Genomic DNA, 26,084 nt, shown 5'->3' with positions numbered 1-26,084 from the left:
CTTATGTGGGTATTGGGGAATTGAACCTTAGGCTTCGCAGGCAAGCACCTCCAGCCCCCATCTTTACATATTTATAATTACATTAACTAGGTATTTAATGCACAAGTATACATATTTTCCTTCAGATAAACCTTCCAGTTTTCATGGACCCTTTCTGGGAACATATGGGTGGAAAAGGAAAGACATTGCCTATGGGTTTTCTCCTGTCTTCACAGCCTAGCAAGCTAACTTCTGCAGCCGTCTGGGATTTTATGGCTGTTAGGCTCTGATGCCCAGGAAACCCAGTCAGGGTCTCATCCGGGGTCTATCACCTGACATCCATGAGGGAAGGCCTGTGGTGACATGTTCCGCCTCTCAGTCGGTTCTTTATGTGACACCCGGGGGTCAGCACCGGTCCGCGGCAGCTCTGCCTCCTGTGAGCCAGCAGCACCTTGTGAATAAATCACGTTTAACAGCAGCGCGGTGCTGCATAAGGTTTATAGGAGATATGCACATAAATTTGGGTCTGGAGAGAGCACAGCTTCCCGTGGTGACAGGCACCGAGGCTGTATGTTTTACCGCGTTCACCCCCCGCTGTGGGGCAGGGAAACCTCGGGAGCCAGCAGGACATGGTGTGAGCATCCTCAGGGGAGTGGGCGGGCTGTGGCGCCTGGCATCTGACATGGAGTGTGCTTGATGAGCCAAGGGCAGCTCCCCCTGGGCCCAGACAGAAGCCTTCTCTCGGGAGGCCATGGTTGTGGCATTTTCCTTCTTGTTGCTGGGACAGAACTCCTGGCCAGAAGCAGCTGATGGAAGGAGAGGGTTTATTTTAGCTTACAGCCTCAAGGGCAAGTCTCATCATGGCCAGTAAAGCAAGGCAAAGCAAGCAGACAGCTGGGGCGTCACGTCTTGCCGTAGCAGTAGGAAGGTGGTAGTTTGGGAGAGCAAGCACTGGCAATGGGACTGGTCGAATCAATCTCAAGGTCCCCCACCCCAGAGACACACCTCCTCCAGCAAGGCTTCCTGTCCCAGAGCCACCACCACCTTCCCAAATTGCCACCAGCCACCTTCCCAAATTGCCACCAGCCAAGTATTCAAAACACATAAGGTTCTGGAAGACATTCACGTTCAAACCACCACCACAGTGAACTCCAGGGAGAGCTTGAAGGGAAAGAAGGGAAGGGACTGGAGACAGAGCAGTTTTAGTATCTGACTCCTACATAGTTCTACTTTAGAATTCTGTTTGGGGACGAAGGACCTCCAAAGAAACATGCTGAATCTAACATCATCGATAGGGACTGTTAACACAGACATCAGTATTGGTCTCCCCTCCCCCCCCACCCCCGCAGATTGGCCTCATAGTTTCAGCTCCGGGATTGCTCAGGGTGACATTTGTGAACACAAGGACCCTGGAGTCTGCAGGGCCAAGGGCTCCTCACACACCTAACCCCCAAACCCCAGACTTAGTGCCATCTGTGAGCCTGCCCATGCTGCTATCAATCTTGCTCTCCAGGGTCTTGGAAACGAGGCCAGCCCACAGGGTTGGCTTGGAGGCTGGAGGAAGGGTGTGTTATCTAGAAAACATGTAAAATGGCACATCTGGGTTAGGTCTGGGACATCCCAGAGCCAGCGCTGTAGGGGTCCTCTGGGAAGCCAGTGAAACAAGCAGGGCTGTGGGCTTGGACTCTATGAGAACCCACAGAAAGCCAAGTGTTGCTGGGAGCAAGCAGCATGGCTCTGACGAACCTAGAATGCCAAGACTCCTGCTTGTCTCCAGAAGGGTGAGGCAAGGACAGAGTGCCTGGTGACCCAGAAAGTTTTCCATAACTGCTGAGCCCCACGAGAGGAGGCCACATGGGGGCAGAGACAGGGGAGCTGGGCACTCGGCAGTCTGCATTTCACTTCCCCCACTTACCAGCTGTGTGGCCCCAGCAAGTTTTGTTCTCTTAACTATGACATGGGAAAAGGTCCCTAAGATGTGTAACTGTTTAGAAGAGAAGCTGGCATAAAAGGGTAACTTACTAGCAGTAGCCTCAGGGTCTATGGGGGTGGGAGGAGAAAAACAAGAAAGAAATGGAATCCCCTCTCCTGCCTCCAGCCAGAGGCTGCTGTATACTTCCCGAAGCCGGAATACGGGGCTGGCCTGGAGGGCAGGCACACGAACACAGCCACAGATGAAGAAACACATCCAGGTTCCCGGCCCCATCGTCAGGCCTGACGGATAGTGGGAAGAATGTCGGGTGAAGAGTCAACATGCCTGGCTTTTCACAGCAGCTCTGTTGCAGGGGTAAGGAGCCCACAAGCAACCCTCCTGCCTTCTCTTTGTGCAGAAACCTCAAGGGCGATCTCGTCTTCGTTCATAATGTTGACGTCAGGGCTCAATGAATGTCCAGTGCCTGGCTTCAAAGTGCCCCATACTTAGTGACATGGTCCACAATTGCCTTCCATTGTGAGTCGGTAACTGCTTTCATACCTGTAGCAGACAGCTTCAGGTTCGCTGAGATGAGCTTCCAGACCAGGCACAGTTATGGAGGAAGGGATTTATTGAAGTTTACAGGTCCAAGGAAAGTTCTATAATGGCAGAAGAAGCTGGCCTGCTTTCACAGATCCAAGCAGAGAAAGGGGGGGGGGAGAGGCCACAAAGCACACTTCAGGAACTCCAGGTAGAACTTGCATATCTTTAGATTGGAATTTCAAACCCACCACCACATTTTAGGGCTGGACCCTAAAATCTGCCCAGTGACACTGCCTCCAGCCAGGTGGCTACAGATGCAAACTACAAACTAATAAAACACTGAATATATTGGAGGCCATCTATTCAAACTACCACAATACCCATTTACAGCTTAAAATAAAAAGAGAAAGACACTAAATTATTTATTTATATTGGTTTTTCAACATAAGATCTTGCTCTAGCCCAGGCTGACCTGGAATTCACTATGTAGTATCAGGATGGCCTCGAACTCCCGGCAATCCTCCTACATCTGCCTCCCGAGTGGTGGGATCAAAGGCATGTGTCACCACACTCAGCTAAATACTATATTTTAATTTTTGTTTTTCAAGGTAAGATCTCACTCTAGCCCAGGCTGATCTGGAACTCTGTAGTCTCAGGCTGGCCTCAAATGCACAGTGATCCTCCTACTTCTGCCTCCTGAGTGCTGGGTTTAAAGGCTTGTGCCAAGTATGCCCAGCTTAAATGTTATGTTTTATATTCATTACCTCTCAGTTCAGGAGGAAAGGGCCAGTGGTTAAACATGTGAAGCCCACCTCTGGCTCCCCAGAGCTGGGATTAAAGGTGTGCACCACCACACCTGGCTAAAATTTATTTTTGTTTTATTTTATTTTAATTTATTTATTAGAGACAGAGAAAGGGGTGGGGGAGAGAGTGAGAATGGGCGTGCCAGGGCCTCTAGCCACTGCAAACAAACTCCAGACATGTGTGCACCACTTTGTGCTTCTGGTTTACATGGGACCTGGAGAACTGAACCTGGATCCTTACACTTCATGGGAGTTTAACCGTAAGCCGTCTCTCCAGCCCGCGGGCTTCACACGTTTAACCGCTGGCCCTTTTCCTCCTGGACTGAGAGGTGCCCTTGTAGGGAATGCAATGGCTATATGGGTCTGCTCTGGGCGTTCAGCTCTTCCGGTTGGTCTGTGTTCATCCCTGCCCCAGAGACGCCTTGTTACGGTTTTATACTAAATCTTCAAATCTGGAAGTACAAGTTTTCTAGCCTTGTAATTCATTAGAATGTTTAATCTGGTCCTAGTCCTTTTCATTTCTTTATAAACTTAGGAATCTTGTAATTTTTCATATTCTAGTGGGATTTTAATTGGGATTGTCTTGACCCTAGATCCCTTTGGAGAGAAGCGATGTCTTAATCATCCTGAAGTTTCTATTCCATGAATATGGACTTCGTTCTTGATTGCTTAGTTTGAACAACAATGCTTTGAGTAACATGTTAGTTATTTTCAACCAGTTAAGCATACTTATCATGTGACTCAGTATTTCTACCCCACATACCTAAGACAACTGGAAACATGCTCATAGCAGTGTTAAACAGCCCCTGTGTGGAAATGCATCAATGTCTATGAACTAATGAGTAGATAAGTCAAATGTACATTGATTCAGTGGAATATTATTCAGCAATAAAAGTCAAGAGTCAAATACACGCCAGGTGTGGTGGTGCATGCCTTTAATCCCATCACTCGGGAGGCAGAGGTAGGAGGATAGCCAGGAAATGTTCTGAAGTGAACGGAGGTAATGCCAACACAAGTCTGAATATTTTTTTGTGTGTATCAGTCTGTGTGTGGTGTACATGCATGTGCTGTGTATGTTCATAGGTGTGTGGGTACATTTGCATGTGCATGCAAGCATGTGTGTTGTGTGAGTATGAAAGATAGAAGGAAACAAATCTCAGGTATCATCCTCAGGTATGCCGTCCAACTCTTTTTAAAAAATATTTTATTTTTATTTATTTATTTGAGAGAGAGAGATACAGAAATGGGCAGGTAGAGAGAGCGAGAGTGAGAAATAGAGAATGGGTGTACCAGGGCCTCCAGCCATTGCAAATGAACTGCAGACACGTGCGCCCCCTTGTGTATCTGGCTTACATGGGTCCTGAGGAATCAAGCCTGGGTCCTTTGGCTTTGCAGGCAAGTGCCTTAACTGCTAAGCCATCACTCCATCCCTGTCAAATTCGTTTTTTAAAAACTTTTTATTGAATATATATATATATTTATGTATATATAATATATATCTATATCTTTATTTATTTGAGAGAGAGAAAGAGGGAGAGAGAGAGAGAGAGAGAGAGAGAATGGGTGCTCCAGGACATCTAGCCACTGCAAACAACTCCAGACACATGTACCACCCTATGCATCTGGCTTACTTGGGTCCTGGGGAATCGAACCTGGGGCCTCTGGCAGTTAGTTACCCTTACAACAGTCATGGCACTATTGTGTCAGTGGACACCTTACTTGACTGGTCAGTTGTGTAGCTCACAGAGTCCAGTGCTGGTTGCGACTGAAGACCACCCGCCCCCCTCCATCCTGCAGCCTGCATCGCACCTCCTAGCACTATGGAAGCAGGGAGGGGCTTCCAGCTCAGCGCCAGCTTGATTTCTCAGTGTTCTGCAGCTGAAGCATGTGGAGTCTTCAACAGCAGGGATATGCCCTTTGTTTCTGTCTGTCTCTAAGAGTAGAGCTTACCACTTAGGCTGCCTGGATGGCCAGCAAGCTCCAGGGATCCACCTGACTCCACCTCCCCAGCACAGGGATGAAAGGGGCACTGTCATGCCGGGCTTTTACACGGGTACCTGGAATTGAACTCAAGTCCTCATGCTTGTGAGGCAGGCACTGAAGTGAACTGATTGAGCCATCTCCCCAGTCCCTAGTGAGTATTAAAAAAACCCCATTAAGCTATACAATTTAAATGTGTCAATCACATGAATTATATCTCAATAATGTTTTTGATAATACCCAAGTAAAAATTTCCAGAATCATTTTATTATTATTTTTGCAAGGTAGGGACTCACTCTAGCCCAGCTGACCAAGAACTCACTCTATAGTTCCAACTCACAGCGGTCCTCCTACCTCTGGCATGAGCAGAGGGAGGACATCACCTCCTGGCCAACATCAGATGGACAAGGGCAACAGCAGAGTGTGCCAAACACTGGCAAGGGGAAACTAGCCATAATACCCATAAACCCGCCCCCAACAATACACTGCCTCCAGGAAGTGTTAATTCCCAAATCTCCACCAGCTAGGAACCTAGCATTCAGAACACCTAAGTTTATGGGGGACACCTGACTCAAACCACCATCCTGTCTAAATCAAGTACAAAGGTTTCTTTGTAAACAAAGTACAGTGGTTCCCATGTAAACAAGGTACAGTGGCTCCTGTGTGATACAGTCACATGCACCCCACACCCAACGAAGGACTGGATACCTGGTAGAAGTTTGATACATGCTGGCGGCTTCCCCTTCATCTTCATTCTGGAAAGAAATCTTGCAGAATGACAACTTCCATTGTGTCCTTTTCTTCCTGATGCTCAATACTAGCAGGATATCTGTGTATGGAGCACCCACGCAGCCCAGGTCCCTCTCTTTAAGCTCCCCCACACCGCACTCTCTATTGCAGGGGGGCTCTCACGTGACACACAGCCCTGACAGAAGATACATGAGAGGTAGAGGGCTGGCCAGCCCCTGACCACTGGCTACCCTATCATCTTCTTTAAGCTGAAGACTCTGGGAAGGACACTTGGTCTCTAGGCTACATGGAGTCTGGGAAAGACATGGGGGAGTCAAGGACATGGGCTGCAGTGGCTGAAGACCATAGGCCACCAGAGACAGTGACTGGTAACAGCTGTTACTCTCATGTCAAGACATCAGCCACGCTGTCAGGACACCTACTCTTTGATTCTTCTGGACTAGTTCAGGGCCCATCTCTTCATGTGGGCGAATCCAAGGGGCTTTCACTCACTGGCTCCTTGGAGCGGTCACCTTCACACCTGCTCTGCCCTGATCCAGTCTCACTGATAGTCTTCTCTTCTTTCCTCTTCTTGAGGATTTACTTACCCATCCTTCACAATCCAATCTGAGCATCAAGCAATGACTGCTGGTCAATCATTTGATGGTATTTGCCACACCTCTCCCTGCTACAGAGGTTAATCAATGCCCAAGAGTTTTCCTTCTATGCTTCTAAGTTCACTGAGGGTAGGAATTTGGCACACTTAGATTTTACACTAAATTTAGTCCAAGGATTAGAATCCTAAAAAGCAGTCTTGAGTTTCTTCAGTAAAGAGTTTTATAACAGTGGTCAGGCATTTTTGCTAAAATGGAAATGCAGTTAGAGAATGCTTCACATTAGTGGGGTGAAGATCAAAGGGCACTTTTTAAAAATTTTGGCCAGGAGTTCTGAGTAAGAGATGCAAATAAACTGTAGATTGTTTTATGTCCTGAATTGATTGGAACCATAACACTTGACTTGATACTGTAACATAAACTTTTCTGGAACTTTTAGCCAGAAAAAAAAAATGTTCTCTCCTCTTTCCTGTGTTAGGATTGCTATTGCCTCTAAAGAAAGCACTGAAACAGGCATGTCTACAAGGCCTGGTGCAGGAGACTCCACGCCGACGGGGGGTTTGAAGACCCTTAACCTTAGTTGGCCTGAGAGACACCCTGGTGTCAAGCTCATCAAGAGTGGGTTGAGGGCTGGAGAGATGGCTTAGTGGTTAAGGTGGTTACCTGCAAAGCCTAAGGACCCAGGTTTAATTCTCCAGAACCCATGTAGGCCAGATACACAAGGTGGCACATGCATCTGGAGTTCCTTTGCTGTGGCTAGAGGCCCTAGTGCACCCATTCTCGGGCTCTATCTAGCTCTTCCTCTCTCTTTCTCCCCCTCTCTCAAATAAATAATAAATAAACATTAGAAAAAGAGTGAGTTGAGGGGTGGGGGGTGACTACCTGTGGACAGATGGCTTCTGAGGTACAAGGTAGTATGGCCCCAGGCCAAGAGCAGACAGCAGCTACCCTCACAGTGACTGAAGCACTGGCTGCATTTGACAAGCATGGAAGAATTTCCCAGTGACAATCCTGACCATAGATGTGAGTCTGATGGCTGGTCTGGGGCCCCATGCCTGGGGTTTGGCCAGTTCCAGAAATTCCAGCTTGGTGGCTGTGGTGGTTTGATTCAGGTGTCCCCCATAAACTTAGGTGTTTTGAATGCTAGGTTCCCAGCTGATGGATATTTGGGAATTAATGCCTCCTGCAGGGAGTGTATTGTTGGGGGCGGGCTTATGGGCTTTATAGCCAGTTTCCCCATGCCAGTGTTTGGCACACCCTCCTGTTGCTGTGTTCCATCTTATGTTGGCCAGGGGGTGATGTCCACCCTCTGCTCATGCCATCGTTTTCCCCTGCCATCGTGGAGCTTCCCCTCGAGCCTGTAAGCCAAATAAACCTCTTTTTCCCAGAAGCTACTCTTGGTTGGGTGATTTGTACCAGCAATGCGAACCGGACTGCAACAGTAAAGTGGTACCGAGGAGTGGGATTGCTGCTAGACACCTGACTGTGTGGCTTTGGCCTTTTGGAGCTTGTTTTCAAGAGGAATGTGGAAGGAGTTGAAACCTTGACCTAAGAGATGCCTTGCAGTGCTTTAAGTCCAGCTTGATGGACTGTTCTGGTCTGAGCTGCAAGACCTGAATGCAGTAAGAACTATGGACTGTGAGGTTTGGCTTATGAGGGTGAGAAAGAGCTTTTGCCTGGACTGGGCTAGCAGTTTGTGTGAGAAGCTTGCTCTTGTGCCCATGTCCTGAGAAGTTGTGCAGGGTTGCGTTGCGTAGAAATGAACTGGTGTGTGCAGAGGGATATGGCACAGAAAAAAAAAAAAATCTTTGGGTGAACTGCTGCGCGTTCAGCTGCAACTGAGAGATTACAACCTTTGAGACTGGGCCAGCTGATCTGTGCTGGGGCAACGGAAAGAATGTCAACTCTTTTGAAGGGGCCAGAGTGCTCAAGGAGTGTCCTGTTCTTCAAAGTCTGCTTTATTCTCCCCTGGATTAATAAATTGGCACCCTACCTGGTACTGTGGAGTATAAGAAATGCTGGAAAGAGGGTCATTGAGTTTGCAACACGGTCTTGTGTTTTGGAAATGGCCATGGGCAGTATGAAGCAGGTTTGCTGGTTGCTTGCATAGAGACCCCATGGGGCCATGAGGATGAACCGTGGCTTGCAGTGGAGACCCAGTGGAGATGCCGGGACCATGAGATGGCTGCCAAGGAGCTGCCGGCCCCGATGAAGTTTCCCAGGACTGTGAGTAGCCTAGCTGGAGGGGTGGAATTGGAATGCCAGAGACTTGTTGCTGGTTAGAATGATTGGACTTGAAGATTTGTCACTGGCTAGAGTTGCTGGACTTGAAGCTACAGAGTTTGATGTTTGCCTTGGTTATTTTAAATCTTGTATTGGTTGAATGTTTCTTTGCTATGTCCAATGCCATCTTTTGCAGTGTGAATATTTATTCTGTGTCATTATGGGTTTTTTGAGGTTATTTTTTGGTATTATGGCTCAGTTAAAAGATCTTAGAATATGGGGATGTATGAACATCTTTGGGATTGATAAAAACTATGGGAACTTTTAAAATGAGATGAATGCATTGCATTTTACATCATGTATGATTATCAGTTTATGGGGGCCAGGGGCGGAATGTGGTGCTTTGATGCAGGTGTCCCCCATAAACTTAGGTGTTTTGAATTCTAGGTTCCCAGCTGATGGATATTTGGGAATTAATGCCTCCTGCAGGGAGTGTATTGTTGGGGGCGGGCTTATGGGCTTTATAGCCAGTTTCCCCATGCCAGTGTTTGGCACACCCTTCTGTTGCTGTGGTCCATCTTATGTTGGCCAGGGGGTGATGTCCACCCTCTGCTCATGCCATCATTTCCCCTGCCATCGTGAAGCTTCCCCTCGAGCCTGTAAGCCAAAATAAACCTCTTTTTCCCAGAAGCTACTCTTGGTTGGGTGATTTGTACCAGCACTGCGGACCGGACTGCAACAGTGGCTGTTCCGGGCTCACTGCCCAGGATCCCTGTGTGCCTTGTGCTTGGGGTCAGAGGGCACTGGTACACCTAGCACTTGCTCAGAGCTCACAAAGGAAGAGACTCCCAATAGCTGAAGCAAACCCCACTTTCCCACGCTGGCCTCTGACCTTTTCCAAGCGTTCTGAAAGCCTCAGGGCCCACGTACAAATACGAGGTAAGGTGGTGCACACTTGTAATTTCAGCACTGGGAAAGCGGATCCCTGAGGCCTCTTGGCAAGCCAATCTAGCCTCCTTGGTGAGCTCCAGGCCAGACAGCCATTATCTTAAAAAAAAAAAAAAATGATAGGGGGAGCCAGGCATGGTGGTGCCTTTAATCCCAGCACTTGGGAGGCAAAGGTAGGAAGATCTCTATGAGTTCAAGGCCACCCTGAGACTACATAGTGAATTCCAGGTCAGCCTGGGCTAGAGGGAGACCCTACCTCGAAAAACAAAAAACAAAACAAAACCCCCCCAAAAGGTGGGGACCTAATAGGAAGGCCACTTCTAGCCTCCACACGAAGATGGTATAGGTACACCCCTGACTTACTGAATCAACCTTTCTTGGACAAGAGGCCAGGAAATTGTCTCTCTGAGCATGCGACTTAGTTTGGATGCTTTAATGGAAATACCATACACTCTGTGGCTTATAAACAATAGATATTTTTGTTTCTCGCACTTCTGAAGGCTTGGAATCTAAGAGGAAGGAGTTGGCAGATCTGGTGTCAGGTGAGGGCCCGCATAGACGGCTATGCCCCGCATGTCCTCACCTGGCAGAGGGTATGAGGCAGTTCCTGGATTCCATTTTGAGGTTTTTATGACCAATACCATCACATGGGGGGGGGTTGATTCAGGTGTCCCCCATAAACTTAGGCATTCTGAACGCAAAGTTCCCAGCTGATGGAGATTTGGGAAATAACACCTCCAGGAGGCAGTGTATTATTGGGGGCGAGCTTATGGGTGTTATTGCCAGCTTCCCCTTGCCAGTGTTTGACACGCTCTCCTGTCACTGTTATCCACCTGACGTTGGCCAGGGGGTGATATCCACCCTCTGCTCATGTCATTTTCCTCTGCCATCATGGAGCTTCTCCTTGAGTCTATAAGCCAAAACAAGCCCTTTGTTCCCTCACAAGCTGCTCTTGGTCAGGTGTTTTCTGCCAACAATGTGAACCCGACTGCAAGGAGCTTAGCATACAGACTGAGGGCACACAGACATCTGTCCACAGCTGTAGGCTTGCCTTTATCCTCTCACCCTCCTTGTACTGGAATCTTAGAGAAATGGAACAACTGCATGACACGCCTCAGAGCCTTGGTTCAAGGCCCACTTACCCAGGCCCAGTGCCCAGCATGTGCTCATGCCCTCTACTCTGGTTGGGAAGCCCTGGCACCAGTCTCACAGCCTGCCCTGGTTGGAAGAGGGACATCAATGGGGGCTGGTGGTCTGAGCACCCAGGGCACTGGTACAGAGCCATCTCAACCATGGGTCTTTAGCTTGGGGAGAAGCCGCTTGGACCAGGCCAGACCAGGCAGGCATGGTGTGACTCAACTCCTAAGCGAGTCCCTGATATGACAGGGACCTGTGCCAAGGCTCCTAGGAATGGCAGTAAAGGTAGATGAGAGACCTTTGTCCTGGTGCTCAGGAGGACGAAGATGGTGGCTTCCTACCATAAGCGCCTTGTGGCTGTCATGATAGCACCTGCATCAAGCCACTCCTCCAAGCATTCTTACTGGGTCATGATCTTGACATTGCATTGGCCAGACACCTCCTGTGACCAAAGGGGCTGGCAAGGCCTCCCCACCCTCAGTGTGTGGGCACTGCAAAGGTTTGGCAAAGAGAAGGAGTCAGAATGAAGTCTTTAACACCAGCTACCATCATGGTCACAGGGGCAAGGATTTGGGGCTATCCCCTTGCTTGTGCAGCATTGGGGAAATTATAACTTGCCGGCAAAGCCAAAGCACCCAGGTTTGATTCCCCAATACCCACATAAAGCTGGATGCACGAGGTGGCGGATGTGTCTGGAGTTCGTTTGCAGCGGCTAGAGACCCTGGTGTGCCCGTTCTCTCTCTCTCTTTATCTTGCACTCAAATAAATAAACAAAAGTATATTTTTTAAAAAAAATAGAGAAAAGGGCTAGAGAATTGGCTCAGTGGTTAAGGCACTTGCCTACAAATCCTGGCAGCCTGAGTTTGATTCCTAAGTACCTATATAAAGCCAGCAGCTGAATTTAGTTTGAAGTGGCTAGAGGCCCTGGAATGCCCATTCTCTCTCTCAACCTCTCTCTCTCTATCCAGGTAAATAAGAAAAATGGATAAAAATTAAAAAGCCCAAAAAAGAAAAAAAAAGAAAAACAAAGGCCATTAATTAATTAATTAATTAATAAATAGAGAAAAAATAATCCCACTGTGACATTGAGTCTCACCAAAATGTTTTTTGGTCAAAATGCTGCTCACATTTTTAATTGACTAGAACAAATAGTTTGATCATCTATGAGATTCGGCTTGAGGATTTTTTATGTTTAGAATTTTTTTTTAAGACAGGGTCTGTAGCCCAGGCTGACTCAGAACTCACTCTGTATCCCATACTGGCCTCCGTTTTAATATTTGGCTTATCTGTTAGTTTAATTCATCATCGCTATGACACAATACCTGAAAGAAAGCAACTTAAAGGAGGAAGAGTGTGTTTGCGATCACAGTTGAAGAAAGCGCACGTCGCCGCTGAGGGGAAGGCGTAGCGGCGGAGGGAGGCAGCGGGTCCCGTCCCGTCTGCAGACAGGAAACAGGAAGAGATGAGGGCTGCTGCTCAGGGCATTGTCTCTTTCATTCAGTCCAGGACCTCGGCCAGGGCATGGTGCCTCCAACATTCACAGTGGGTCTCGCTCAGAGAAACCTCGTGGAAAACTCCCTCAGATATGCCCAGAGCAGGCGTGTCTCCTAGGCGATCTCCAAATTCACTCACATTCACAATGAAGATGAACCATCGCAGCTTAGAAGAAACTACAACAGTCATTAATCTACATTTTAACAGTGACTGTATTCAGTAGATTTCCACGGCAGCAGCACAATGCAGTTTTCCTGCGAAACACACATTTCTCCAAGCTCAAGATCCAAGCCTGCATGCTCTTGTTAACGCTCCATTCACACCTTCCTTTGTGCTCATTCATGTTTTAGCTTTAAAGATGCTCACTTACTTCCCAGGTTTTTTTTTTTAAGATTTTATTTTTATTTATTTATTAGAGACAGAGAGAAGGAAAGAGAGAGTGAGAATGGGTGGGCCAGGGTTTCTAACCACTGCAAACAAACTCCACATGCATGCACCACCACGTGCATCTGGCTTACGTGGGACCTGGATAATTGAACCAGGGTCCTTAGGCTTCACAAGCATGGGCCTTAACCGTTAAGCTATCTCCACAGCCCAATTTTTCTTTAAATGAAGTTCATTATTATAATTCCTTAAAATATTTCCAATTTTTAGAAGTATGATGCAGAACATATTAGTGAAATTTTCTATTAATTTTACATGTTTTCATATTATTTTGAACATTTTATTGAACTATAAAACATTACACAGAAAGAAACATTTTTAATTGACTAGAACAAATAGTTTGATCATCTATGAGATTCAGCTTGAGGATTTTTTATGTTTAGAATTTTTTTTTAAGACAGAGTCTGTAGCCCAGGCTGACTCAGAACTCACTCTGTATCCCATACTGGCCTCCAGCTTATAGCAAGCCTCTTACGTTAGTTCCCTGAGTGCTGGGATTCTAGGCATGCACCACCATGAGAATTTTATTTTATTTTATTTATTGTGTTTATTTTTATTTATTTATTCATGTGAGAGTGACAAACAGAAAGAGGCAGATAGAGAGAGAATGGGTGCGCCAGGGCCTCCAGCTACTGCAAACCAACTACAGACGCGTGCACCCCCTTGTACATCTGGCTAATGTGGGTCCTGGGGAATTGAGCCTTGAACCAGGGTCCTTAGGCTTCACAGGCAAGTGCTTAATGACTAAACTTTCTCTCCAGCCCTATTTTTTTTGCTTTATTTATATTTATTTATTAGAGGCAGAGAGGGGGATAGAGAAAGAGAAAAAGAGAGAGAATGGGTGTACCAGGGCCTCTAGCCACTGCAAACAAACTCCAGACACATGTCCACCATGTGCATCTGGTTTACATGAGACCTGGAGAATAGAACTTGGGTCCTTAGGCTCGCAGGCATGTGCCTTAACCACTAAGCCACCTCTCTAGTCCTGTTTTTTTTTTTTTTTTTTTTGGAGGAAAGGTCTTACTCTAGCCCAGGTTAACATGGAATTCACTATGTATGTAGTCTCAGGCTGGCCTCAAACTCACAGCTGTTCTCCTGCCTCTGCCTCTGCCTCTGTCTCCTGAGTGCTGGGATTAAGGTGTGTGCCAGCACACCCTGCTGAGAATTTTTGACAAGTTTTATTTCTCAGTAATTATCTTTCTCCAAAATTTAGAAAACTCTCACTTTCCTAGACTTGTGGAGAGAGGACTCAGGAAGTCTGCAATGCTGCTCACCATCAGAATATTCTCCTGGTGGAAGATGTCACTTGGGGTGGAGCTTGCATCACATGACCATGACCTGGTTTTGATTCTTAGCATTCTACTAAAAAAAATATACAGGTGCTTTCATAAAAGACATCTTTTCAGGTGCTGAAAATATGACAATTCTGGAAGCCTCCAGGATCTCAGACTTCAAGTGTGATTGAATCAATGTGATGCACTAGTTTGTTGGAGCTGCCAATCAAAGTGCCTTGGATAATGTATGGTAAACAGCATTGTCTGTCCTAATCTCTTCTCATCAGACTACCAGTGAGATGGAAATAAAGCTACCCTACAGGCCTCATTTTTATTTAATTGCCTATGAAACTGCCCCATATTCAAGTGAAGTTACAGTCTGAGGTCCTGGAGGTCAGGGCTGCAACAGATCAATTTTAGCAGAACACAGTTCAGCTCATAAGAATAAATTATGAAGCCAGGCATGGTGGTGTACACCTTTAATCCCAGCATTTGGGCAGAAGAGGTTGAAGGATCGCCATGAGTTCGAGGCCACCCTGAGACTACATTAAATTTCAGGTCAGCCTGGGCTAGAGTGAGACCCTACCTTGAACAAAAAAATGCTTACACAGTCTAAGCTACTTGAGTGGCTGAAACAAGAGGATGACTTGAGCACAGGATATAAAGATCACCCTGGACAACATAGTGAGATCCTGTCTCAAAAATAAAATGTTAACCGGACATGGTGGCACATGCCTTTAATCCCAGCACTGGGGAGGCAGAAGTAGGAGGATTGCCGTGAGTTCAAGGCCACCCTGAGATTCCATAGTGAATTTCAGGTCAGCTGGGGCTAGAGTGAGACCCTACCTCGAAAAACCAAACAATAATAATAATAATAAAAAATAAATAAATAAAAAGTTAGCCAGGCATGGTGGCACACACCTTTAATCCTACCTCTGCAAATCTGAATGTAACACACAGGAACCATTGTACTTGGTGCTTATTTGTTTTCCTCACTACCCTTTCCCATCCCCCCTTATCCCCACTGTTCCCCTTCTTCCCACAAATAATCCCATGTAAGTTTTTATTCCATATGCATATGACTTTTTCTTATTTTTCTCAAGAACCTGTTGCAGTCAGGTTCGCATTGTTGATAGAAATCACTTGACCAAGAGAAACTTTTGGGGAAAAAGGGTTTATTTTGGCTTGCAGACTTGAGGGGAAGCCCCATGATGGCAGGAGAAAATGACAGCATGAGGAGAGGGTAGACATCACCCCCTGGCTAACAGGAGAATGTGCCAAACGCTGGCAGGGGGAAACTGACTATAATACCCATAAACCCGCCCCCAACAATACACCACCTCCAGGAGGCTTTAATTTCCAATTGCCATCAGCTGGGGAACCTAGCATTCAGAACACCTAAGTTTATGGGGGACACCTGAATCAAATCACCACAGACCCATTTTGTTTATCAGGATCATGAAGCTAAGAGGCTCCAAGAAGTGACATAGCTTTCCCAGAGTGACATATTTAGTGGAGGGCATAACTGCTCTTTGGACCCAAAATATGTTCTGATTTGGAGTCCTCGCTTTCCGCGCAACAAGACATGACTGGGGACACCTCCTGCAGGGGCCCGTGGGTGCCTCCTGTGCCACTGGTGCATGTGCTTGTCACCCTCTGCCCATTTTCTGTGCCTCCTCCTGAGTCTTTCATGTTTGTTAGTGGCATCACCATCTACCCAATTACTAATACCCGAATCTCTCCCAATTTACATCTCCTTGTCTATACAACAGGGAACATAACAACAGTCATAATGATGATGACTTGATCCCCAGAGGCGGCGAGAAGGAGCCAAGAGTCTTCTCGTAAAATGCGTAGCCCTGAACTTGGGACTTGACCCATGCTGCCTGCAGAGCCCACGGCCAGCACAACTGACCACGCATGGGAGACTGCGGGAGCATGAGTGGGAGCTTCGGTTATGCACAGCAGAGCTGGTGAACTCTTTCCTTGAGGTGGTATCTTCAGCATGCGGGGTCAGCTGGTCTCTCTCTCTCTTTCTCTCTCTGCTCATTTTTGCCAGCATTGGGTAAAACCAGCCCTCAACCAGACAGAACTCAATGGGCGCCGCACTTTTCTCCTGAAATGATCTGACATAGTGCTTGGCGCACAGTTGACATTCCATAAAGACTTATTAAAAGAATTACTAGTGGGCTGGGGCGGTAGCTCAGTGGTACAGAGCTTGCCTCGCATGTGTGAGGACCTAGGTTCAATCCCTGGCTTGAGAAGGAAAAATAATTAGTGAGAGAAAGAAAGAGCAAAGGGCTGAGAAGGACCAGCACTGTGGGGGTTACCTGTGTGTGACTTGCAGGGGTCAGGACAGGCAAAACGGTCCACACGAGGGTTTCATATAATGAGTTACAGACCTGTTGGGCGGCGGGAAGAGGGCTTTTTCGGCTGAGCCTCTTGGGATGTGGCAGAGCCACTGTCGGGGGAGCTTTTGTTCTTGCCACAATGAGGAAGGTGGGGTGCAGGAAGCAGCCAGTGGAACTTCCGCTACAGACACTTCAGCTGTGAAAACAAACAAACAAACAACGAAACACTTTAGCTGCAAAAATTGGCCAGAAAGCCAGGAATGGCGTGGGCTGCAGCCACCATCGAGTTTGGCGACCTGTAGGAACGTGGAACCTAGCCACCAGCACCCATGAAGCTGGGAGCATCAGTAACTCTGTGATCTTGTTTCCCAGTAGGATATAGTCACTATTTCAGGGAATTAACATCTGCCTCACTACTGCCTTCCAAACTTTGCACAAATATTTTATCTGATTTGGCATGGTCCTATTGATGATCATAGTCCAAACAGGCAATCTGGGAAATGTAGTTTTCAGCTTCCTAGAGAGCTGTGGGAGTAGATCTGTACCACTCCTAGTGGGGCCTATGTGTATTGGTGACTGACTGCTTTGGAACAAATTACCCCAAACCTCAGTGGTTAAAAATTGCAGCCATTTATTTTATGTAGAAGTTTGAAATTTAGCCGGGCATGGTGGTGTACGCCTTCAATCCCAGCACTTGGGAGGCAGAGGTAAGAGGATTGCCATGGGTTTGAGGCCACCCTGAGATTACCTAGCGAATTCCAGGTCAGCCTGGGCTAGAGTGAGACCCTACCTTGAAAAACCAAAGAAAAGAAAGAAAGAAAGAAAGAAATTTGAAATTTAGGTAGGGATGCTTGGTGGGGGCAGCTTGTTTCTGTTTTATGGTGAGTCAGAGCATTTGAACACAGGCCTCGCTGTGAGCCCGAGTGGAAAAGAACCCAAGCCACCCATGGCCCCCAGTGAGCTCCTGCTCTGTAGCAGGCGTCCCCCCAGCACCGTGCTTGTGAGGCATTGTGGAAGATCCCGAGCCTCATCTGAGCTCCCTGGCCAATGCCCTATGGGGACAGAGAACACCTGTCCCATGAGCCTTGTGAAACTACAGGCTTGTGAGCAAAATAAATGCCTGCTTCTAGTTCTTTTTAATTTTTTAAACAAAATTTTTAAAATTTACTTTATTTATTTGAGAGAGAGCACCAGGGCCATCAGCTGCTACAAATGAGCTCCAGAAGAATGCATCACCTTGTGCATCCAGCTTGTTTATGTGGGTCCTGGGGAATTGAACCTGGGCCCTTTGGCTTTGTATGCAAGCACCTTAACTACTAAGCCATCCCTCCAGCTCCCCCACCATTTTAACTTTTTAATTTTTTTCACCTATTTATTTGTGTGTGTGTGTGTATGCATTATGCACGTGTATGTATGGGTGAGCTCATGCTATGGCACACACATTGAGCTCAGAGGACACCTTGGGTATTTCTCTTCTCCTCTTCTGGGTCAGGGTCTGTCTTGCAGGCTTTCAGATTCTCCTAGCTCTGATGCCCACTGCTCTGCTTGCATTGGAATTACAGGCATGTGTGTCACTCAGGGTCTAGCTTTACTTGGGTGCTGAGGAAGATTAACTTGCATCAGCAGGCTTACAAGAAAGCATCTTTAACCACTGGGCCATCTCCCCAGGCCCTACTGCTTCTATGTCTGACACAGGTTTCGAGGAGTGGTTTTTGTATAGTAATTGTCTCTTCCAGAAACTGCCCACTACAATTTCCACTCATGGCTGAAAGAGCTGAAATTAATCTTTAAATTAGATATTATTTATTTATGTACAAGGGAAAAAGAAAGAGAGGACACTATAGGGCCTCTTGCCACTGCAAACCAGCTCTAGATGCATGTGTCACTTTGTGCATCTGGCTTTACATGGGTATTGGTGAACTAAACTGGGCCTGCAGGCTTTGCAAGTGAGTGCCTTTAATGACTGTGCCAACCCCCAGTGCAAGATGTAACTTTTTAAATTTCAACTGTTGCACACAGGCAAGACTGGCCCGTGGTAGTTGTGATGGCAATGGCCGGCTCCAGGGGAGCTCAGCTGATTTCAAACTGTAGGACTGTCACAGGACCATGTGGGTTGTGCCCTGTAGCAGAAGCCCAGGGGCCACCATCACTTTCAAGTCATTGTCCCTTTGCTTATTTAGTTGAGCAATTTTCTGTCAAGATGGCAATAGAGTATTTCATGAAGGTGATTTACAACACGTGGGTAGGTACAAAGCTAACAAATCTGACAAATCTCAGGTCAGTAACAGGGGCTGGAGGGTGGGGATGCAAGGAATGGGAAGGCAGATATATCAGGGTTGAGGAGGCTGTTGGCCCAGAATGGGCACCCGGGAGCTAAGTGTTGAGCTTGTTGGGGTGCAGAGTTTAGACACAGGAAACCAACAAGTTCCAGTCAGGCTGCCTCACACAGGGGCAGACCATCAGCCACAGGTTTGCCCTGTAGACCCAAGGGCTGACCAGGGTATGGACTAGCACTTGGCACGTTAAGGCAAAAGGATCTTGAATTTGAACCCAGCCTGGGCTGCATAAAGAGACTGGTTCTCACAGAGATTTAAAAGAAGAAAGCCGAGGGCTGGTTTTAATACACAAATATGGAGCCTTTGAGGAGAGATGGGAGCGGAGTGGACAAAGACTATGTAAAGAAAGAATGTCATGACTATGATGAGCTGGGATGGTGGGGTGTGGGGAAGGGAATGCAGAGGAAAGGAAAGGAAAGGAAATGAACACAGTGACACAGATGCATCTTGCTGGGGTGCAGGGTACCTGGGCAAGTGACACATTTCACTCTGCCCCTGCCCACTGGCCTGGAAAGTCTGCATTAGTTGTGAGCAAATATCACTATTCAGCTTCCAATGATCAAAGGGCCCCTTATTATTTCAGACAAACCATAGATTACCAAACCTTTCCATTGGAACTGGGTTTTCCATCTTGCATTTGATTGCAAAACTGAGCCCCAGCCAAGCACAGCTCTGTGTTTTTACCCACACACTTTCCAGGTCTCCTCGGGCCGTGTGCACGCTGCTTTTGTTCCTGGCTCGCTGCGCGTTAAGTACAGCTCTGTTATGGTGCCATCCCGCCACCACCGTTCAGAAACAAGAGCTGCTTGAGGCAGAGCAGAAGGACACTGAATGGAGCGCAGGCTAGCTGTCCCCTCTGCAAAGCACAAGGGCATGGTTTCGTCACTGCGATGAATGCCTGCCACTTTCACTCGGAGACCTTGAGGACGGTACAAATGTTCCTGGTAATGGCAGGTGAGAGGAGAGAGGTGAAGGGACTCGGTGACAACTGTGCTGGTGGCAGCCTGTGGCTCCCCCTCCCTTCCCTAGTCATCTCACAGATTATACTCTGGTGAACAGCCCTGGAGGCACTCACATTGTAAATCAAATGCAAGTCCACCAGAGGAGGAAAAATTATGCATTTCACGTAAATGAAGCAGCCCAATTATTATTCGATTTTTTAACAGTGGTTTTTCTCCATCGCTTTCCTGTGCATAATGTAATATGGCTAATTTACCAGAAAACATTGTTATTCGTTCCCTGATTTTCTAGGCACCCGCTGTCATTTGCTTACCATTTCCTCACTGTGTATCTGGGAATTGACCGACCTCAGTTCCATTTAGGGTGGGGTGGGCTCCAGAGACATGTCCCGAGGCGTGGCTCTCTCCCGGTACCTTCCAGTGCTGCTCACCCCTTGGGAACAGTCTGAAAAAATGCAAATGAAAGGATTCACACACTTGGGTTTAGTTTGTGAATAGCTTTCATGAATACTTTTTGTAAACACACACAGCAAAAAAAAAAAAAAAAAAAAGAAAGAAAGAAAAAGAAAAACAGAAAAGATGAAATCTCTTGTGCTATTTCCCTACAGTATTATGTATGTGCTTTTCATTAATGACTCTCTCTGAATAATACTCATTTCATTTCCCTCTTGCTTCCCATTCATTATGATACAGCAAGCACTTGGTGGTTAACCAAAGGAAAATATCCAGAACAGAACAACAAGAACTTGGGATTGCCGGTACGTACCTTCCTCCGTGGGCTTGCATTGTGACCGTGAGTCCAGAGAGCCAGCCCAGCTCGGAGTCAAAGGAAAGAATGAGGATGGACAAACAGAGCTCCCGCCTCACGGTGCTAAAGAGAGGTGGGGAGGAGTGATGACAAGCTTCTTTCCCAGAAACTGTTTTCCTTTCCTACTCCATAAATATATCCCCAGCTATATTCCAGCTGGGCTGGTGGAGTGAACAACCTGTCTACAACTTTACTCTCCACCCTTGAGCCGTGTTGTCTATTGTCGAAGTAGCAGTCCAAGAGGCAGAATGAGTGTTGGGCCTGGAGACTTTTTGATGGGTGGGTGTGGGCGTGTGTGTGTGTGGGGGGGGTGGTTAGGGATGAGAAACATAAAACAATATTGAGAATTTCTTTCTTCCTTCCTTCGTCCCTCCTTTCTTTCTTTTTTTTTTTTTTTTTTGGTTTTTTCGAGGTAGGGTCTCACTCTGGCTCAGGCTGACCTGGAATTCACTATGTAGTCTCAGGGTGGCCTCGAACTCTCGGTGATACTCCTACCTCTGCCTCCCGAGTGCTGGGATTAAAGGCGTGCGCCACCACACCCGGCTTCTTTCTTTCTTTCTTTCTTTCTTTCTTTCTTTCTTTCTTTCTTTCTTTCTTTCTTTCTTTCTTTCTTTCTTTCTTTCTTTCTTTCTTTCTTCTCTCTCTCTCACTTTCTGAGGCAAGCCCAGCAGACTGGCTTTTTTTTTTTTTTTTTTTTTTAAAGACAGAGTCTCACTCTAGTTCAGGCTGACCTGGAATTCACTATGTAGTCTCAGGGTGGCCTTGAATTCATGGCAATCCTCCTACCTCTGCCTCCCCAAGTGCTGGGAAGAAAGGCGTGTGCCACCATACATGGCTCTGGCTGTTGTTTTTTTTTTAATGAGAGAGAAGGGCTTCCAGCAACTGCAAATTGAACTCCAGATGTGTGCGCCCCCCCCCCTTGTGTACATGTGTGGCCTTGCACTTATGTTACTTTGTGCATCTGGCTTGTGTGGGACCTGGAGAGCCAAACCTTATGTCCTTAGGCTTCGCAGGCAAGAGCCTTAAGTACTAAGCCATCTCTCCAGGCCCTCTTTCTCTCATTTTAAAACTTTTTATTTATGAGAGAATCAGAAAGAGAGTGGGCATGCAAGGACCTCTTGTCACTGCACATAAACTCCAGAAGCATGAGTCATCTTGGGCATCTGGTTTTATGTGGGTGCTGGGTAACTGAGACTGGGCAATCAGGCTTTACAAACAAGTGCCTTTAACTGCTGAGCCATCTCTCCAACCTGAGATTTTTTTTCTTAATGTATTTGTTTTTGTTCCTTTGAACCCATATGCTGACCAACTTCTATATTTAAAGTATGAGGTAGCTTTTATATAGTCTGGGGGTCAGAAAGTATCTCTTCAAAGGCAAGAAGCACTGTCTCTATGTCACTTGTCTTGAAACAATTTAGGCAGTGTTTCTTCTGGGAAGCCTCTGGAGATCCTACACTGGGCTGGATGTCATTGGGAAGGCTGCCCTGTGTCCCACACTGGGCTGGATGTCACTGGGAAGGCTGTCCTGTGTCCACACACTGGGCTGGATGTCATTGGGAAGGCTGCCCTGTGTCCCCACACTGGACTGGATGTCATTTCTGTGTTTCTACCTACAAAGAGCTCACTGCAGCTAGGTTTTGGGGTCTCTACCATCATCGGACTGTGACAATTATTTTTATCTCTGACTTTCTGGTACTAAGCGCAGGGTCTTTCCCAGTCTAAGTATAGGGCAACTCTGGGGAAGGAACATGATTGGTCCTTACACGTACCCACCGTCATCTCTGGCTTCATCCCGTTTCCTGGAACAGGCCTAGCTTGTCCTTCTGGCGGCGTAGGCTTCCTCCCCAACATTGCCAGCCCTCCTGTTCCCACTTCAGCATCCTTGAACAAACAAGTGGGTGGACGGGATCAGACCTCCACCTTGTTTTTTTTGTCCCATCCAATCATGGGGCTGCTCTTTGATGGGTGGGAAAAGGAAGTCAGAGAGGGAAACCCCATGAGTGGGGCCAATGTCTCCTCTTCTGCATTCAGTATCGACGTGGCAGCAGAAGTGTGCCAGCTACCAGTTCACGGTGCACTGCTCACACGGGCCTTGGAAGGTCCCTTGGTCATGGAGAGCTGCACCGTGGATACTTCAGGTCGCAGGCTGGGGACACTGCCCAACTGGATAGACTGGGAAGACAATTTTATATGCAAACAAAGATGGATGCCATAGGAAGGCGAATCGGAAGTTTTCATAAAATTATGTTACACTGGGATTTCCTTTGAAGGCATTTTTGGACTGCATGTCACTTGGTACCATTTACTTCATGCATGTTCTAAGACATCTGCATGCATTTCCATGGGCGTGGGGCATGTTCTGGGCAAGGTGTGGGAGCAGGGATCAGTATTCACTTCAGGCTGAGATTGGGTCCATCATACCTGGCAACTAGTGACCACACATTCTAACAGGTGTGTGTGTGTGTGTGTGTGTGTGTGTGTGTGTGTGTGTGTGCGTGTGTGGTGGGGGATTTGGGGCAGACAGCTGCTGAGTCACTCTTAGAAAGAATGTCATGTGAAAGTAAGCCGTTTGCCAGTCTCCTAACCATCCACCCATCCGACAGTCCAACTTGACTGCAGGCTCATCATTGTTCTAGTTGCAGGAGGATAATGCTGAGCAAGGCAGTTGCTCTTCTCGAGCAGCAGGCGCAATCTGCCAGGGAAGACACATTAAAAGAACTGCACAGTGAATGCACTGGTGGAATTCGGCCCATGACTACAAGAACTCTGTTCTGGAAACCAGCACATTGTTCTGGCTGCTGAGGGAGCTATTATTGGCCAATAATTGCATTCTCCCTAGGATAGGTGTTATAAAACTGGAAATCACTTACTTTTATTTCTAACCTCAGATATTTTTTAAATTTTTTCACACACATCTTATCATTTATTATTTATTTGAGACAGAGAGGAGGGAAAGAGAGAGAGAGAGAGAGAGAGAGAGAGAGAGAGAGAGAGAGAGAATGAGTGTACCATGGCCTCTAGCCAATGCAAATGAATTCCAGATGCATGCACCATGATGTGCATCTGGCTAACATGGGACCTGGAAAATTGAACCTGGGTCCTTAGGCTTCGCAGGCAAGTGCCTTAACTGCTAAGCCATCTCTCCAGCCCACCTCAGAATTTTTTGAGGGGAGGTGGTGCTGGGTATCAAACTGAAGGTCTCATGCCATTTGCATGCAAGGCCAGTGCTTTACCACTGAGTTATAGTCTCAGTCCTTTCTTTTTGAAAATTAAGGTATATTGAATCCCTGACTCACATGAGAGTTTAAGCATTTTGCATATGGGGCAAGAATAAGGTCTGATTTAGATGTTTAGTTTGAACACATTCTAGGACCATTGGTATAAGTAATGAACGTCCATTTGATATTTCAAAGATACTAAAGTCATTGTTTCCCCCTCTTCCTTATCTTCCCTCCAGCAATGACTTTTCACAGCCTAATCGAATTCCCACAGTATAATATGTAATGGAAAAAAAGCCAACAAAAGTCATCTAAATCAATTAAAACCTCTTTCAGGAATAAACTGACCAAACACCATTTTACTCAAGTAAAACTTACTAGGAGCGCCTGCTCCGTCCAGGGAGGCTTGCTTGCTGGGATCATGACAGACAGCGAGCTTTAGGATGGCTCTCCGGGCCGTGCTGCTCAGAACCTGACCTTCTCTCAAGACTCATCCAACAGTCATTCCAAATAATATGGCAGGAGCTGATAAAGCTCTGTGGGAGATGGGAGAGAAAATTTTGCAGCTTCAGTGCTACCCGAAGAATCTTCTATTGCCAAGACAGGATTCCTGTCTGTTTCAAGCTACGTAAACACCCTTGGGTGCTTGTTGGGAAATCTTCAGTAGTGAGGCTGGGTTTGAGGTCATGGATACCTTGACTCTTCTCATAGAAATGCCTCGTTTCCACACACGGCAGAGGCCCATGTCCTTTGCCAGGTCTAGTGCTGATGCCATGACACGTGGGCAATGGTCCTCCCCATCCATCAGTGCACGTGAATGGTGCAGGTCAGAAATGAGCAGGAGCCGCATGGACCGTGGGTTGGACAGATGTTTCTTCTGTCATTATTTACCAAGGTGGAGCTCTGCAAGTAGCCTTCTCTGAGAGGCTGTTTGACTTCTCCCAAGTAGAAGATGGTAGCTCTGCTCTCCCTGGGGGAACACAGCGAGTGCTTTTTCTTCACTGGGTTCCTAATGGCTAAAAGTATTTCGACCCTGCCTGACACTTAGGTGATACTTTCTTGAATAACAAAAGAACTTTCTGTTCAGTGAATTCAGTTTCCTCAATCCAAACTTCTACAACTTGTGAAAGAGAGGATTCCTGGGAGGTGTTTGGACTCCCTGGAGGTGAACTCAGGAATACCTGGAAAGCACATTAACCTTTTGGAAAAAACAATACCGGGAAACATCTCTATTTCTTCATTCTTACTTTAAAAAAAAATTCTACAGCCCCATGGTAAGTACTTCACAACAGCTCCCACATGCCACATCTCCTCAGAGTTCCCTGGAGTTGACCTATGTCCTGGACGTCCACAATGAACTCGCTTGATGAATTAAGGGCTATACTTTCACTTGCAACTGTTTCTACTTAAAACAGATTTTTTTTCCAAGATTTTTTAAAAAATGATTCAAAATATAAGCAAGAGTCCTACTGAGAATATTTGCAAGATTTCCATCCTGGTGGGATGTGAGGATGAAAAAGTTATCTTAAAAACATCTAGAACCTGTTAATGAATTGTCCAATGTGATCAAAATCATATGTAATAAGACTTTTAAATTTTTACCGATTGTATCAATATCCAGTAACACCATAAAGTTTCAAAATTTTTTTATTTAAAAAAATTTTTATTCATTTATTTATTTGACAAAGGGGGTGTAGAGAATGGGCGCGCCAGGGCCTCCAACCACTGAAACGAACTCCAGACGAGTGCGCCCCCTTGTGCATCTATCTGGCTAATGTGGGTCCTGGGGAATCGAACCTGGGTCCTTTGGCTTTGCAGGCAAGTGCCTAAGTTATCTCTCCAACCCCATAAAGTTTTGATTAGCCAGAAAAATGTCTTTGTTTCCTCTCTTTTTGGTTTTCAAATGTTGAAAACCCTTTTAAACTGTAAAGGTTATTTCAACTATGATAACTTGTCCTCCTTCCATGTCCACATGACAGCAGTGAGCTGAGTGGATCTCACCCGCCCTCCTTTCCACAGACGGGCCTGAAGGTGAATGGCAGGTGGCTGTTCAAGGCCCAGCCAGGCCTAGACTGTCACCGGTTCACTCACTGTCTTTGCACTATACCAGGCTGTCTCTCTGGAGGAGAGGGACATCAGAAATATAAGAAAGATGTCTTATAATTGCCTCTTCTACAAATAGGACACAGCAAATGCCGGTGAGAGCAAATGTCAGATGACTTCAAAGTATTAAGGTATGCCTGGTTTTGCTGGAACAGTCCTCTGAATTAGCTGGATGACTGCCTTGCCTTTTGGTGGGGAGGGTTCTCCAGATGTGCTGAACGTTTCTGTC

General features: G+C 46.7%; 2 long non-coding RNA genes across 3 annotated transcripts; one reads left to right on the top strand and one right to left on the bottom strand.

The window, feature by feature from the left end:
• Positions 1 to 295: 295 nt before the first annotated feature.
• LOC123462273 lies at positions 296 to 20,586 on the bottom strand. 2 transcript variants are annotated; one of them, XR_006638186.1, is made up of 4 exons: positions 20,493 to 20,586; positions 20,041 to 20,171; positions 16,483 to 16,627; positions 296 to 785 (listed from the first exon to the last, which is right to left on the bottom strand). It is a non-coding gene; the product is annotated as an uncharacterized LOC123462273 (long non-coding RNA). The 2 variants fall into 2 exon arrangements; XR_006638185.1 differs by lacking the exon at positions 296 to 785 and having other exon boundaries at positions 15,725 to 16,627.
• LOC123462274 lies at positions 19,589 to 24,105 on the top strand. Its single transcript, XR_006638187.1, has 3 exons — positions 19,589 to 19,721; positions 20,420 to 20,484; positions 23,992 to 24,105. It is a non-coding gene; the product is annotated as an uncharacterized LOC123462274 (long non-coding RNA).
• The last annotated feature ends 1,979 nt before the right edge of the window (positions 24,106 to 26,084 follow it).

Source organism: Jaculus jaculus, chromosome 7, assembly GCF_020740685.1.
Source record: "Jaculus jaculus isolate mJacJac1 chromosome 7, mJacJac1.mat.Y.cur, whole genome shotgun sequence".
NCBI classification, from domain to species: domain Eukaryota; kingdom Metazoa; phylum Chordata; class Mammalia; order Rodentia; family Dipodidae; genus Jaculus; species Jaculus jaculus.
Note: the sequence above shows the minus strand (reverse complement) of the source record. Positions and strands in the feature narration are given on the sequence as shown.